Here is a 14,476-nt window from a genome sequence, read left to right as displayed (position 1 = left end):
ATTTTTTTTGTCATGAATTCCTTTTGCATCTGGTGAAGTTGATGAATTCCTTCTCAGAATAATGTGTTGAAATGCATTAAATAAAAAAAAACCATTTTCAAATACATTTATTGCAAAAAAAGTGTTGAAATGCAATTATCAAAATATATTTTTATCTTACTTTTTTAAAACCCTTACCTTCCTTCTTAGAATCAATACTACATATTGGTTCTAAAGCAGAAGAACACTAAGGACTAGGCAATAGGGGTGAAGCGATTTGCCCAGGATCACACAGCTAGGCAATGTCTAAGGTCATATTTGAACCCCAGGCCTGGCTACCCCCAAAATATATTTAAAAAAATACAAGTCCATGGATCCCAAGTTAATAGACACCATTTTATATATGGGGGCTGCAAGGCTCAGAGTAGGGCAGAGATTTGCTGAGGTTAGTTGGACAGGATGGAAAGCTGGGTTCCCTAACTCCAAATCCAGTATCTTTTTCATCATACTATGTGGCCTCAAAGGAGTGACCCTATCGCTGGGGAATAGCAGGACTAGTGCTTTTCAGAATTAGGTGCTCCCTAAAAGGATATCACAGAGGTAGACGGTCTATTGCCATGTGAGAAGGACCTCACATTCTAGTTTTGTTGTTTCCTGAATGTTCTCCCTAGCTTCAGTTTGATGCTTTATTTGGCTCAGTTTAATTTCTTTCAGAATTTTAGCTTGTAGATCTTCTGGGCCAACAGGCTACCCTGAGAGATTACGGAATCTCCTGCCCCAGGGACCTTTGAAAGCTCAGTTTTGGTATGTTTCTGTAAGGAAGCAGATATGAATCGCTTGACCTCAAGAGCCTCCATCAACCTGGAACTCTAAGCACACACTCATGATTTCTCTTCTGAGAATGTACCAAGTAGGTCTCTCTGCTCCTGTTGGCCTCCTGCACTGGCCTTGGGGCTGATGTTTATGCCTTTATAATAGGAATCGTGACCCATAGGGCCCTGAGAACTATTACTTAGCCTTTAATCCCTGCTCTCTAGGAAAAGATTCAAAAGTGATTCTCTGTGCTTCTCCCTTCCTATTGCTCCCCCAACACATCCATATACTAAAAAAGCACAATCACACTTTAGACAGATGCATACACACATACACACACAAATCCTCTCACACACACAATCACAGATTAATGCTTACACCTACACACACTCAGATAAACACTCTTACCCATATACACATATTCACTGTCATAAACATATACACTCTTTAAAAAATTATTCATTTTTTTCAATTACACATAGAAACAAAATTTGACAATAGTTTTCTGATATTTTAGGAATCAGATTTTCTCCCTCCCTTCCTTCCCCGCCTCTGTGAGGCAGTAAATAGTCTGACATAAGTTATACCTTTCATTAAACATGTTCATTCTTATTTACACATGCACTGATGTACAAAATCACATACATCCACATTCATAAACTCACATTTATATACTTAGATAAAGACATATATGCACACACTTGAACATACAAACACATACGATTACACACACCTGCTATCATCAAGTTCTACTGTTGTCTTGGAGATCTCACAAGATAAACTTGCTATTTCTGGGTGAATGGTGTCTGGCTGAATTGTTGGCTTCTCTCCCCTAGGGGGTGGCTCAAGAAAACATTGTGCTTCCAGAGTTAAAAGGAGTAAAGCAATAGAATTCCTGGAAAAAATGGTGTGATCAAGATGAGCTTTCAAAGGTATTATAATTGAAATGAGAACAATGGAGAAAAGAATTAGAAAAGAAATGAGTCCTATGGAGAAGAAACTTGAACAATTTTGACGTTGCCACAATATGTACAAAACCTCATCCAAGGAAATGATTCACTGAAAATTAAATGAACCAAACAGAAATGAATGATTCCATGAGACGATAAAAATATCAAAACATAAAAGATTTAAAAAATTAAAAAATGAGTTATCTCATGTAAATATCATTTGACCTTAAAAGCCTATCAAAGAGAAATAATTTAATAATTATTGGACTAGGCACAGTGAGGTGGCTCAGTGGATAGAGAGCCAGGCCTGGAGATGGGAGATCATGGGTTCAAACTTGGTATCAGACACTTCTTAGCAATGTGACCCTGGGCAAGTCACTTAACTCCAAATCACCTAGCTCTTATTATTCTTTTGCCTTGGAACCACCACATAGTATTGATTCTAAGACAGTAGGTAAGGCTTTAAAAAGAATATTGGACTAACTGAAATCCATGAGCCAGAAAAGAATCTGGGTATCACATTTCAAGAAATCATGAAAGAAAACTGCCCAGCTCTCATAGAACCAGAAGGTAAAGTGAAAATAGAAAGAATCTCCTGGTAGCCTCCTGCAGTAAATCCTTAAATGAAAACTCCCAGGATCATTATAACCCAAACTCAGAGCTTTCAAAAATCAAAGAAAAAATGCTGCAAGCTGTCAAAAAGAGTTTAAACCCTGAGGAGCCACAGTTAGGATCATACAAGATTTAGCAGCTGTAACTATAAAAAAGATGAAGACTTATCACCAAGAATAACATACCCAGCATAATTTCATATAATAATGTAATAGAAAATTCCTGATGAAAAGATAGGAGTTAAGTAAAAGCTTTGAGGTACAAATATGGAAGGAAAGAGAAACATACAAAAAAAGATAAATAAATACAACTGAATGAAAGCAAAATACTTTATAAGGATGAAGTGTTTTCATTCTAATGGGGAGGGGAGGAAGATACAATCACTTCCTAAGAACTGTGATGTCAGCAGGAGTCATAAAGTCAAATAAGAGTCATTTTTTTATGTTTTGGTAATGGAGAAAGAAAAAGGAAAAGTTAGAGAAGAAAAGAGAAACATTCGGGAGGGGGGGCATATTATTTCACCTAATCAAAGGACTAGAGTAAAATCTATATGGATGAGAAAGAAGGAGGAACAGGTTTCATTAGAACCTCACTTTTAACTGACGCAGAGTGAAATGAGCAAAACCAGGAGAATAATTAGTACTATAACAACAACATTGTAAAAACAAATCATTTTGAATGAGTTAAAGACTGATCAACACATCGATTTCAGAGGATTGATTTAGAATACTGTCCATCTCCTGATAAAGAGGTGACAAATCGATTACATATGCAGAATGAGACATGCATTTTTGCACATGACCAATGTGGAAATGGTGTGAGAATGCCTCCTCCTTGAATATGTATATTTGTTGCAGGGCTTTTGCTTTTTTTTTTTTTTTTTTTTTTTTTTTTTTTTTTTTTTGCTTTTTTTCTTTTTCCAGTGGAGGAAGGGGTGATAGAAAGAGAAGGAAGCAAATGATTGTTAATTAGAAAAAATAATTTTTAAAAAGTACAAAGCATGCCAGAGTGACTTCATTTATCATCTTCCCATTTTTTCAAACAGGATTACTTGACTGGTAGATCAGAGAAATGTTACAGACATAGAATACCTAAATTCCAGCAAGATATTTGGAAAAATTGCAAGATAGAGAGACATGTAGCAAATGGTAGCACAGTTGAGTTGATCCAGAAGAGGCTAAACACAAGAACCCAGAAGCAAATCTGTGTCATCCTAGAGAGAAATCTCAAGTAGAGTGTTTGAGCAGGACCTGAATGGCTTCAACCAAATTATTATGGAATACTTATCAAAACTGTGGAGGACATGAAGTTGGGAGGTGGAGCTGTAGTACTAGATGAACGAATCTGGATTCCCAAAGACCTCAACAGGCCCGAGCAATAATCAAATCTAATATGACTAATTTTAATATGATCATATTTAAAAGGGATACATGTAATTTCTGCATTTAGATACTTTTACATAAACTATATGAGTATAAGGTATAAATATAAGAAATTCAATTCTAGTTTGTATTAACAGATACATAGAATCCATTGCAAAGGAAGTGCTAGTTCTGCTGGGTTCTTGCTCTGATCAAACTACATGTGGATTTTTTAATTAAACTTTTCCCTTCTGCCTTACAATTGATATTAAATATCAGTTCTAAGGCAAAAAGGCAGTAAGGGCTAGGCAATGGGGGTTAAGTGACTTGCCCAGGGACACACAGCTAGGAAGTGGTTGAAGCCAGATTTAAACCCAGGACCTCCTGTCTTCAGGCCTGGCTCTCAATCCACTGAGCCACTTAGCTACCTCTACATGGGAATTGTTGTGTTTGGTTTGGGGCCCATTTTAGGAAGGTCATTAACAAGATGAAGGGTATCCAGAGGAGAGTAACCAGCCTGTTGAGGAAACTTGAAACCAAAACCATGCAAGTGTTGTTTGAATGAAAGGGGAATGTTTGGCCCAAAGAAGAGAAGATTTTACACACATGGTTGTTTTTTTTGTTGTTATTGTTGTTGTTTAGTCATTCAGTCATGTCTGACTCTTCATGACCTCATTTGGTGTTTTCTTGGCAGAGATAGTGGTTTGCCACTTTCTTCTCCAGCCCATCTTACAGATGTGGAACTGAGGCAAATAGGGTTAAGTGACTTGTCCAGGATTACACAGCTGTTAAGCATCTGAAGCTGGTTTTGAACTCAAGTAAATGAGTCTTCCTGACTGGAGCTGATATCAAATGTTCATAAGGCATGTTGACAAATGATTAGACTCGTTTTGCATTTGATTCCAAAAGAAAAAAAAAGACTAAGAACAATGGAAAGAAGTCACAGAGGAACACCTTTCAGTTCAGTTCTGATCCAATCCAAAACAATAAACAGCTTATTTAAAAATTTTTCTTAAATCCTTACCTTTTGTCTTAGAACCAGTACTGTGTGTTGATTCCAACGTAATGAGCAGTAAGGGCTAGGCAATGGGGGGTTAAGTGACTTCCTTAGGGTCACACAGCTAGGAAGTATCCAAGGTAAGATTTGAACCCAGGACTTCCCATCTTAAGGCTTGACAATCAATTCACTGAGCCACCTACCTGCCCCCAACAAGAAATTAGTATAAGACACTTCCTAACGATAAGATCCATCTAAAAGCAAAATAGATCGCCTTGAGAGGTAATAGATTCCCTCTTCACTGGACATCTTAGAACCTGGAAGACCACTTGTCAGTGACATCATAGAAGGGATCCCTACTCCTACTTCCTATCCATCTTAGATAAGATGCTGCCTGCAATTTCTTTGAGTTCTGAGATTCTTTGATTCTACTGGTTAGGGTGGAAATCCCCTGGATTTTCTTCCATTCTACAATGTAGTAGAATGCTATGGATCCTTTGAAAATTAAACTGGCAGGTGGTTAGGGATGGGGTATTTGAGAAAGTCGGTAAGCTTTAAGGTTATGGCTCCCAAAGTTTGGTGTGTATATCTCAGTAAACCAAATTGATCAGAGAGCTTGCCTGGAAAATGAAATGCTACTCTGTCATGCTATTCAAAAGAAAAACTCCAAGGAAGCTGTAGACATTCAGTATACCCAAAGATGTCTTGGTAAAATTACCTCATCCCTGTCCCAAAATACAACCTCCTCCTCAAATTCCTTCTAACCATTTAATTGCCACGTTTCCTGCTCTGCCCTGTCCTATTCTGTTAGGAAATATGATCAGGAGGTGCTGACATAATTGTTCAAACAGCTACCATGTTCTACCATAGAAATCCCCCTTCTTTCTGTGCCACACATCTGTCTTGCAATCCCAAGAACCAACCAGGAAGTCACAATATGGTCCCCCACTCCACTACTCTTCCCTCAAACCCTTCTTACTAATTTCACCTTCGTGAAGCTTGAAAAGAGGAAGAGGTTCTTTGGCCAAATAACATCAGAGATCCTCAGAATTTGAAGGTACCTCAGAGGTCATCTAATAGCACCTCAGTTTGAAACATGAATCCTTCTATGCCATTCCTAACAAGTAGCCATCTAGCCTCTGCCTGAAGACATCTGTGCCTTTATATATTAGTTTCATTCACACAGCTCTGAGCTCAGCAATAGGAGAGGTACAAAGATGATTGCTCTAGTCGTTGCCCTCAGGGGGCTTATAAAATAACCTTATAGGAAAATAATCCTGAGCTGAATGATTTTTCTAAATTGTCTTTCTTTTCTGAAACAATCAGAAGAGGGAAATTGGGAAATATGAATGTTGTGCTGAAATTCTTTGCAAGAATGCCAAATTAAAAGAGTTCCTGATAGGCTGAGAAGGCTTTCCTATGAATCCAATGACAGGCCATGTGTCCTTCATCATCCAAAGACCATCACAGCTAATTGTGGAGAGGTTTATCAGCAAGGGGTTCATCACGAGCTCACGTTCTTCTATTTTTGATCATGGAAACTTTCAAAGGTGCTCTACTAAGGATTTGTGATATGCATTGGTGGAGAGAGACCTCACATTCCACATTGAGGTCAAATTGAAGAATTATTAGGTGTAAGGCTCTATGCTTAACACCGAGGACCCAATACTATATAAAGAATAGCTCCTTTCCTTGAGAAGCTTACCTTCTAGATACATCTATAGCAAGACCTGGGACACATCAACAGATCTTGATGGGACTCCACTCAATCATTTACTGCTCCTACTGTCTACACTTCTTCTTGTTCTTAACAGTTCCTCTACCTCCACCTTCCATCCTCTCCCCTCTGGTCAAAAACAGGCAATGGGGCATGAGGAAACCCAGGATATTATGAAACCTCATGGGTGAATTTGCAAGTAAAGAGTCAACCCCAAAGTGTCACAAATGTATGTACCACTTGAGAAATAGTGCTTTGGTGGGTCAAGATTTTTTTTTTCTAAACCTTAACTTAAGTTGAGCTTAGAATTATGATAATACCAACTCTTCACTGAACTACAGGACCTCAGAAAAGCATGCTAGGGCACTTTCAAAAAGTATTCATTAAGTTTTTTTATTCTGCCTAGTGCTATGTCAGGCCCCACAGGAATACAGAGATGAGAGGACCCTAGAAACATAGGGCATAGAATGTCATAATTGGAAGGGGCCATAAAAGATAGATCACAGAATGTCAGAGCTAGAAGGGACCTTAGGAGTTATCTTGTCAAACCCTCTCATTTCACAGATGAGGAAACTGGTGCCCCAGAGAGGGGAAGTGACTTCCTTAAAATCACACCATTATTAAATGCCAGAGCTGAGACTAGCACCTGGGTTGACTGACTCCTTGATCCTCCTCTTTCTACATAGACCCTATCCTCAATATAAATTGTAAAAATTGACATGAAGTGAGGGATGGGGGTGAAGGGGGGGCAGCTAGATGGCAGAAGGAGTCAAGCTTTGTCAGAAGGACCAGGGTTCAAATTTGGCCTCAGATACTTCCTAGTATAACCTTGGACAAGTCACATAACTCCAACTGCCTAACCTTTGCCCTTCTGTCTTAGAGTTGTTACTAAGACGTAAAGTAAGGGTTGAAAACAATAATTTAAAAACATTGACATGAGGAAGGCATTAGAATTAAGTGGGACTAGGAAAGTCTTCCTGTAGAAGATAGGATTTCAATTAGAACTTAAAGGATCTCATTTTATAGATGAAGAAACTAAGTCAAATGAGATTCAGGGACATGCTTAGGGTTACACAGTTAGTGTCTGAGGTCACATTTGAACACAGGTATTCCATGCCCTTCCTTCCTCTTTCTCTCTCTGTCTCTCAAAAAATGCATACACACACATATATTATATACATATATATATAATTTTCATATTAAAATCCATATTGTTGTCATTATATAATCCAAATGATAATCCACTTTCTTCATTTGTAGATGAGGAAACTAAAGCCTATGTTGCATGATGTGCCCAAGCTCCCATAGGTAAATAGGAATGAGAGGTGGGATCTGAATCCAGGATCTCTGATCCTAGAGGTGGTATTCTTTCCATCACTCCGGCATCTCCTCCCTCATGCTGGACACTATCTCATTCTTCATTCAACCTAAGATTAGGTAAGATTTGAGAGCTGCCACTGAGTTTGCAGTCCACTAAAACCCCCAGATCTTTTTCACAGGAGTTGTTTTCTAGCCACACCTCAGTATTATGTATAGTGACAATTGTTATTAGCAGCAACTGAAGCTATTTTGGACTCAGTTCAAAGCTGCCTTTGAGGTAATTTGGGTTTGATAGAAGCCCGCTCAATGTGGGGTAAGCTGTATGTTTTGGTGGAGTGAAATCCACCTGCATTGGGAGGGTGACCCAATTCCTATGTTTCAGATGCCTCAAAACTTCACACATTGCAGAGCTATTTACCAAGAGCTGTTTGATGTTAAAGAAGCTGTTTAAACCTGCTTTACAAACATCCCTCCACCTTTTCTGGGGTGGAGGGAGATAAAACAGTGAAGCAAAGATATAGAAATCGGAATAGATGCATTCTACCAAGAGTAAATAAACCCTTGCCATTCAAATATAATGTATCCCTGGCGTAAAGATAGGAGAGGAGATAAGCCTCTAAGTTTCTGAAATAGTCGCTGGGCAAGGCTGCTGTACAGCCTCAAAAAGTCTCAAATTCTCACATTAAAAGATAATTCAGAAGGCTCTAATCCAACCCATACTTGAAGATGGCTTAGTGAAATTATTAGTCAATCTAGAATTGGGAATGACAGTTTCCAATCTTACTTCTATAGTTTATTTATAATGTATATGACCTTGGGCAAGTCAGCTTACTCTAGGTTTCCATTTTCTCATCTTTAAAATAAGTTGCCCTCATAGACCTAATCCTTTCTGGCTCTAAATGTTACCTGAGAAATAGTGAGCTAGCTTCTGCTTCCACACCACCAGTGATGGGGATTTCATTAAATTTTTGGTCGTCTGATTTAGAGTGGTTTTTCCTTACCAAATTTTCTGAAACCGCAACCACTAGAAAATAGACTTTGGGAACATGTCCAAAGGGCCATAAAACTGTGCTCAGTTTTGACCAAAACTTTGACCCAGAAATACCACTACTAAGTCTGTATCTAAAAAAGATCAAAGATAGGGAAAGGGACCTACTTGTACAAAATTATTTATAGCAGCTCTTTTTGTGGTAGCACCTGAAGGAGTATCCATCAATAGAGGAATGGCTGAACAAATTGTCTTATATGGTTGTAATGGAATTTCTATTCTATAAGAAATATTTATATTCTATAAGAAATGAGAAACAGGATGATTTCAAAAAAACTTGGAAAGATTTGTATTAATTGATGCAAAGTGAAGTGAGCAGAACCAGGAGAACATTGTATACAGTAACAGAAATATTGCATGATTCTCATCTGTGAAGAACAAAATTTTACTCAGCAATGCAAGGATCCAAGATAATGCCACAGATCTCATGATGAAAAATGCTCTCCACAGCCAAAGAAGGAACTGTCAAGATGTGAATTCAGATTGAACCATACCATTGGTCACCTAATTTCCTGTGTGAGGTTTTCACAACATGAGGAATATAGCCATTTGTATCATATGAAAACAGGGCAAAAACCTGTAACTGATTGCTTACCATTTGTGGAGGGAGTAGGAGAGGAAGGAGAGAATTTGGATTGCAAAAGTCCAGAAAACAATTTTTTAGAAACCCTTACTTTCCATCTTAGAATATTGGTTCTAAGGCAGAAGATCAGTAAGGGCTAGGCAATGGGAATTAAGTGACTTGCAGAGAGTCATACAGCTAGGAAGTGTCTGAGGTAAAATTTGAACTAAGAATTTTCCCTCTCCAGGTCTAGCTTTCTAAACCACTGAGTCACCTAGCTGCCCCCAGAAAATATTTTTTAAAAAATCGTTTCTACAAGTAATTGAAAAATGAAATGAATAGACAAAAAAGAAAGAAAATGATCAGATAGGAGGGGCTGTTTTCTTCTCTGCACAAAACTCTTTAATGGTTCTATTTGCTAGGACTTCAAATCTAAATTCCTCTGGATTTCGAAGACCTCCATAATCCAATTTCACCTCATCCATCCAGTGTTTTTTCTTATCATTTCATAACACACATTGTCTGCTTTGTTAAGTTCATGTTCTTACTGTTCCATAAATGTAACATGCTCCTTCCTTTCTATTTATGATTCCACCAGTGCCCCAAGCTGGAAACCCTAAGTCACCTTTGATTTCTCCCTCTCTCTCAACTCCACCCCAACCAATAAGTCACTAAGTCCTACCTCTGCAACATGTACCTTCCCCCCCAACAGCCACCACCCTGGTTTAAGACCTCATTACCTTTCATATAAACTACTGTAATAACTTCCTATCTCATCTCCCTGGCTCCACTTTCTCCTCTATCAAATCTGCACACTGTTGTCAAAAATAATCTTCCTAAAGCACAGGTCTGGCCATGTGTCTCCCTGTGTCAAAACTTTCAAAGGTCACCCCTTGCTCTGCCAAGTAAGGTTCAAGGAAATCAAGGTCTCAACAATCTGATTTCGTCCTACCATTCTTACTAACTCCCAGTATTTCCCCCACACGCATGAGGACTGGACTACTCATCACTCACTGGATTTGTCTTTCCCATTCCCCTAACTCCCAAATAATGTTTTCTTGAATGAATCGATGTTTTTGTTTATGTTCGATCCAGTTCAATTAATTTAAATTCAATTGAATATTCACTGAGTGCCTGCTGATGCTAGGGATCCAAAAATTAAAAAACAAAACTGTTTTTCATCGAGGTTACACTAAAAGATTATCAGATAATGGATTTGGAGCTGGAAGGGACTTTAGGGGCCATCTATTCCAACCTTTCATTTAAAAATGGGGAAACTGAGGCCTAGCAAAGTGAAATATCTTGCCCAAAATTACACAGGTAACATGTGGCAGAATTGGAATCTGAACTCAGATACTCTGACTTCCAAACCACTGTTCTTTCCACTGCACCATATTATACTCTTTCCTGTTCTATTTTGGCCAAAAGCCTATGGAGAAGGAGGAAGGCCATATTTGACCCTGAACATTCCTCTTCCATAGACTTTTGGGTCAAGCCACTGATCCTGAAGAGGACCAAATTCTAACCATATTTATTGGCACCTACCTCCATAAGCCTGATGTCCACTTTACTTCCTTTCTTTGTTCTTCATCCCCAGCTACACTACATCTCTATAAATTCTACTCCAGGATACTAGTACCTTCAAGAGTTCAACCTGATGTCTATGCCCAAATCTCCAATGCTACTACAAGTCAGACTAGGATTAAGACGACTTTCAATTGCTGCAAATATAGGCTTAAGAAAAATATCATCAAATATGACAAGACAAACATAACAGGATATTAGAACTAATGGCCACATTAGAACATAGACTGGAAAGGAGCCTAAAAATATAGAGGATCTTTAAAATGTAAAAATCAGAGCTGTTATGGGAGCTTTATTACACAGAATCTAGAAGCAATCAATCAATTTATTAGGTGCCAGGCTTTACATTAGGCATCGAAGGAAACAAAAACTAAAATGAAGAGTCCATATGATCTCAAGGTGCTTATACTATTAGATAAAAGAACACCTATTTGAGTAAGAATCTGTAAAATGCATTTAAAAAGTTAGGTTTAAGACTTATGAGAAAGAACGCTATCCACATCCAGAGAAAGAACTGTGGGAGCAGAAATACAGAAGAAAAATAACTGCTTGATCACATGGGTCGATGGGGATATGATTGAGGATGTAGACTCTAGACAATTGCCCTAGTGCAAATATCAATAACATGGAAATAGTCTTAATTAATGACATATGTAAAACCTAGTGGAATTCCTCGTTGGCTATAGGAGAGGGATGAGAAGAGAGGAGGGAAAGAACATGAATCATGTAACCATGGGAAAATATTGTAAATTAATTAATTAAATAAAAGTTTTCAAATAAAAAAGTTAGATTTGGAATAATAATAATAGCTAGTATTTATATAGTACTTTAAGTTTTGCAAAGCACTTTACAAATATTATGCCATTTTATCCTTACTACAATCCTGTGTTCAGTTAATTTTCAGTCCTATCCAACTCTTCATGACCCTATTTGAGGTTTTCTTGGCAAAGATACAGGATTGATATGTAATTTCCTTCTTAAGCTCATTTTACAGATGAAGAAACTGAGGCAAACAGAGTTCAGTGACTTGTCCAAGTTCACACAGCTAGTAAATTTATGAGATTGGGTTTAGACTCAGATCTTTCTGTCCCCAAGTCTAGTGCTCCTTCTCCTGTGCCGCATAGCTATATGTCATTTGTTTTTTAAGTAAGGTAACTGAGGCTCATAAAGGTTTTCCTAGGGGATGACCTTATTTCTCATTTTAATTTCCCCTTTGCTCTTGGAGTGGAAGGACTGGACACACTGAGGCAATGATCATGGCTATCCCATGGAATTCAGATCCACATTCATAACAACATAACTTTCATAGAGATATCTTAGGATCATAGAATCTGAGAGCTAGAAAGAACCGCAGAGGCATCCTAACCCAACCCAGAATAATATCTTTGACAGTAACCTAAACAAGTGCCATCTATTATTTCTTTAGAGATTTGCAATGATGGAAAACTCACTATCTCCCAAGGCAGCCTTCTTATGATTGGGAAGTTTCCTTTCATATCAAGATAAACCCTATCTCCACAATTTCCTCCCTTGCTCTGAGTTGTGTCCTCAAGGGCAGAGTTTTTTCCTGACATCTGTGAATGCTTAATAAATGCTTGTTGACTTGGTTTGACTCTGCTCCCTGAGAAGAACCTTCTGTCTCTTGCAAGGAACATTCAGGAGATGTTAATTGATAATAATGAGGGTGTCATCTCCTCAATACCTAACCTTGTTTATAATGATCTATGATTTTCTATGATCTGGAAAAAGGGAGGTGTCACTCAGGGTCATGCTGCTTAGCTAACTAGAGCTCAACTCACCCATCAGCATAGCAATCCACCTATTCTTAAGTGACTCTTGGGAAATTTGAGGCATTTGGAGGTAAGGAAAGCTTTGGGCCTTGCCTCTACCTGTCCTCCAAATCCCTTTCTTTGACCAATCTACTAATCATGGAATAACCCTAAATTAACCATAGACTCACCTCTAAGCCCATAAAGCCTCCAATTCCCCTGGTTGATAATCCGATACTCCCATGTGGGCATCTAGATGGTGCAGTGGATAGAGTACTAGCCCAGTCAGGAAGACTCATCTTCCTCAGTTCAAATCTGGCCTCTTACACTCACTAGCTGTGTGACCCTGGGCAAGTCACTTTACCTATTTGCCTCAGTTCCCTCACTGTGAAATGATCTGGAGAAGGAAATGGCAAACTGCTTCTAGTATCTTTGCCAAGAAAACCCCAAATGGGGTCATGAAGAATAGGTCACAACTGAATTGATGGAGCAACAACAATGACACCCCATACCCCATAGCTAGTGCTTAGTTTTCCCCTTTCTTATTTACTTATCATAGGATTTAGAACTATGAGGGTGCTTAAAGATCATATGACTTTAAGTCTCTTTGCTTTACAGAGGGAGGAACCTCATGAGATCCAGAGAATCTAAGTGACTTGTCCAAAATGACACAGCTGGAGAGGGATAGGTAGGCTTAGAAGTCAGGTCTCTTGACTCCACATCCAGTGTTCTTACCATTGGCCCTGCATACTGCCTCTCTTGTATTGCACATGACAGCTTTATCCCACTTTGAACATGTGCTCCATGGCACAAGGGCCATGTTTAATATGTGCTACTTATCTTCCCAGAGCTTGGCACAGGGCTTCACACATGGAAGACACTGAATGAAGGTTTGTTGAGCAACTGAACCCAAATCACAGTTGGACTTTTCCTCCTACCATTGCTGCACACTGTCTCCCTTTTCCCAGCTATGGACTGACCCCATGTCAACCAGAGTGACTCCTAATCTGGGTCTCAGGTTAATACTTCACTCCGGGCACCGACGGGCATATCCTGGTTACACACTGAACCCCCGTCCCTACCTTCCCATTCATGCCAAATGATCATTTCAGTAGCAATACCAGTAGTTTGGGGGACCTAGGGGTCAAAGTGGATAGAATCAGGAAGACCTGAGTTCAAATGTGGCCATAAAGCCTTACTATGTCACCCTAGGCAAGTCACTTAACTCTGTTTGCCTCATTTTCCTCTTCTGTAAAATGAACTGGAAAAGGAAATGGCCAATCACCTCAATATCTTTGCCAAGAAAATCCCAAATGGGGCCACAAAGAGTAGGACATGGTAGAAAAAGATTGAACAATGAGCGATTTATATCTCTTTTACATGAAAGAACAGGTAAGTGTGTGTGAATCACTCAGTGAAGCCCCCACCATAACCTAAAACACAACTATGAATTATCTCTGTACTTCAGGTGCTCAAATTTCCTAAGGAATTAAAATTCAGAGAACAAAACCCAGTGCTTAGGTACTAGGGAATGGAAGCAAGGAAGCTGGACAGGAAGCTAGTGATGTAGCGGGCAGCTGTGACACAAGAATTCATGCTCATGTATAGAGGTGAGGCTATGGGAAGTCTCATCAACCATCATGGGTATGACCTCCCGTTTTGCTCCCAAAGGGAAGAGTACTAAGTCCAGACCAACTAGAGATCAACCTATCAATATTTTCCTCAGTTTCTCCAACTGTTCTGCTATGGTCCCACTTTGTGGGT

Source organism: Gracilinanus agilis, chromosome 2, assembly GCF_016433145.1.
Source record: "Gracilinanus agilis isolate LMUSP501 chromosome 2, AgileGrace, whole genome shotgun sequence".
Lineage (NCBI taxonomy): Eukaryota > Metazoa > Chordata > Mammalia > Didelphimorphia > Didelphidae > Gracilinanus > Gracilinanus agilis.
The sequence above is the reverse complement of the archived record's forward strand: the minus strand, read 5'-3'. Positions refer to the sequence as shown.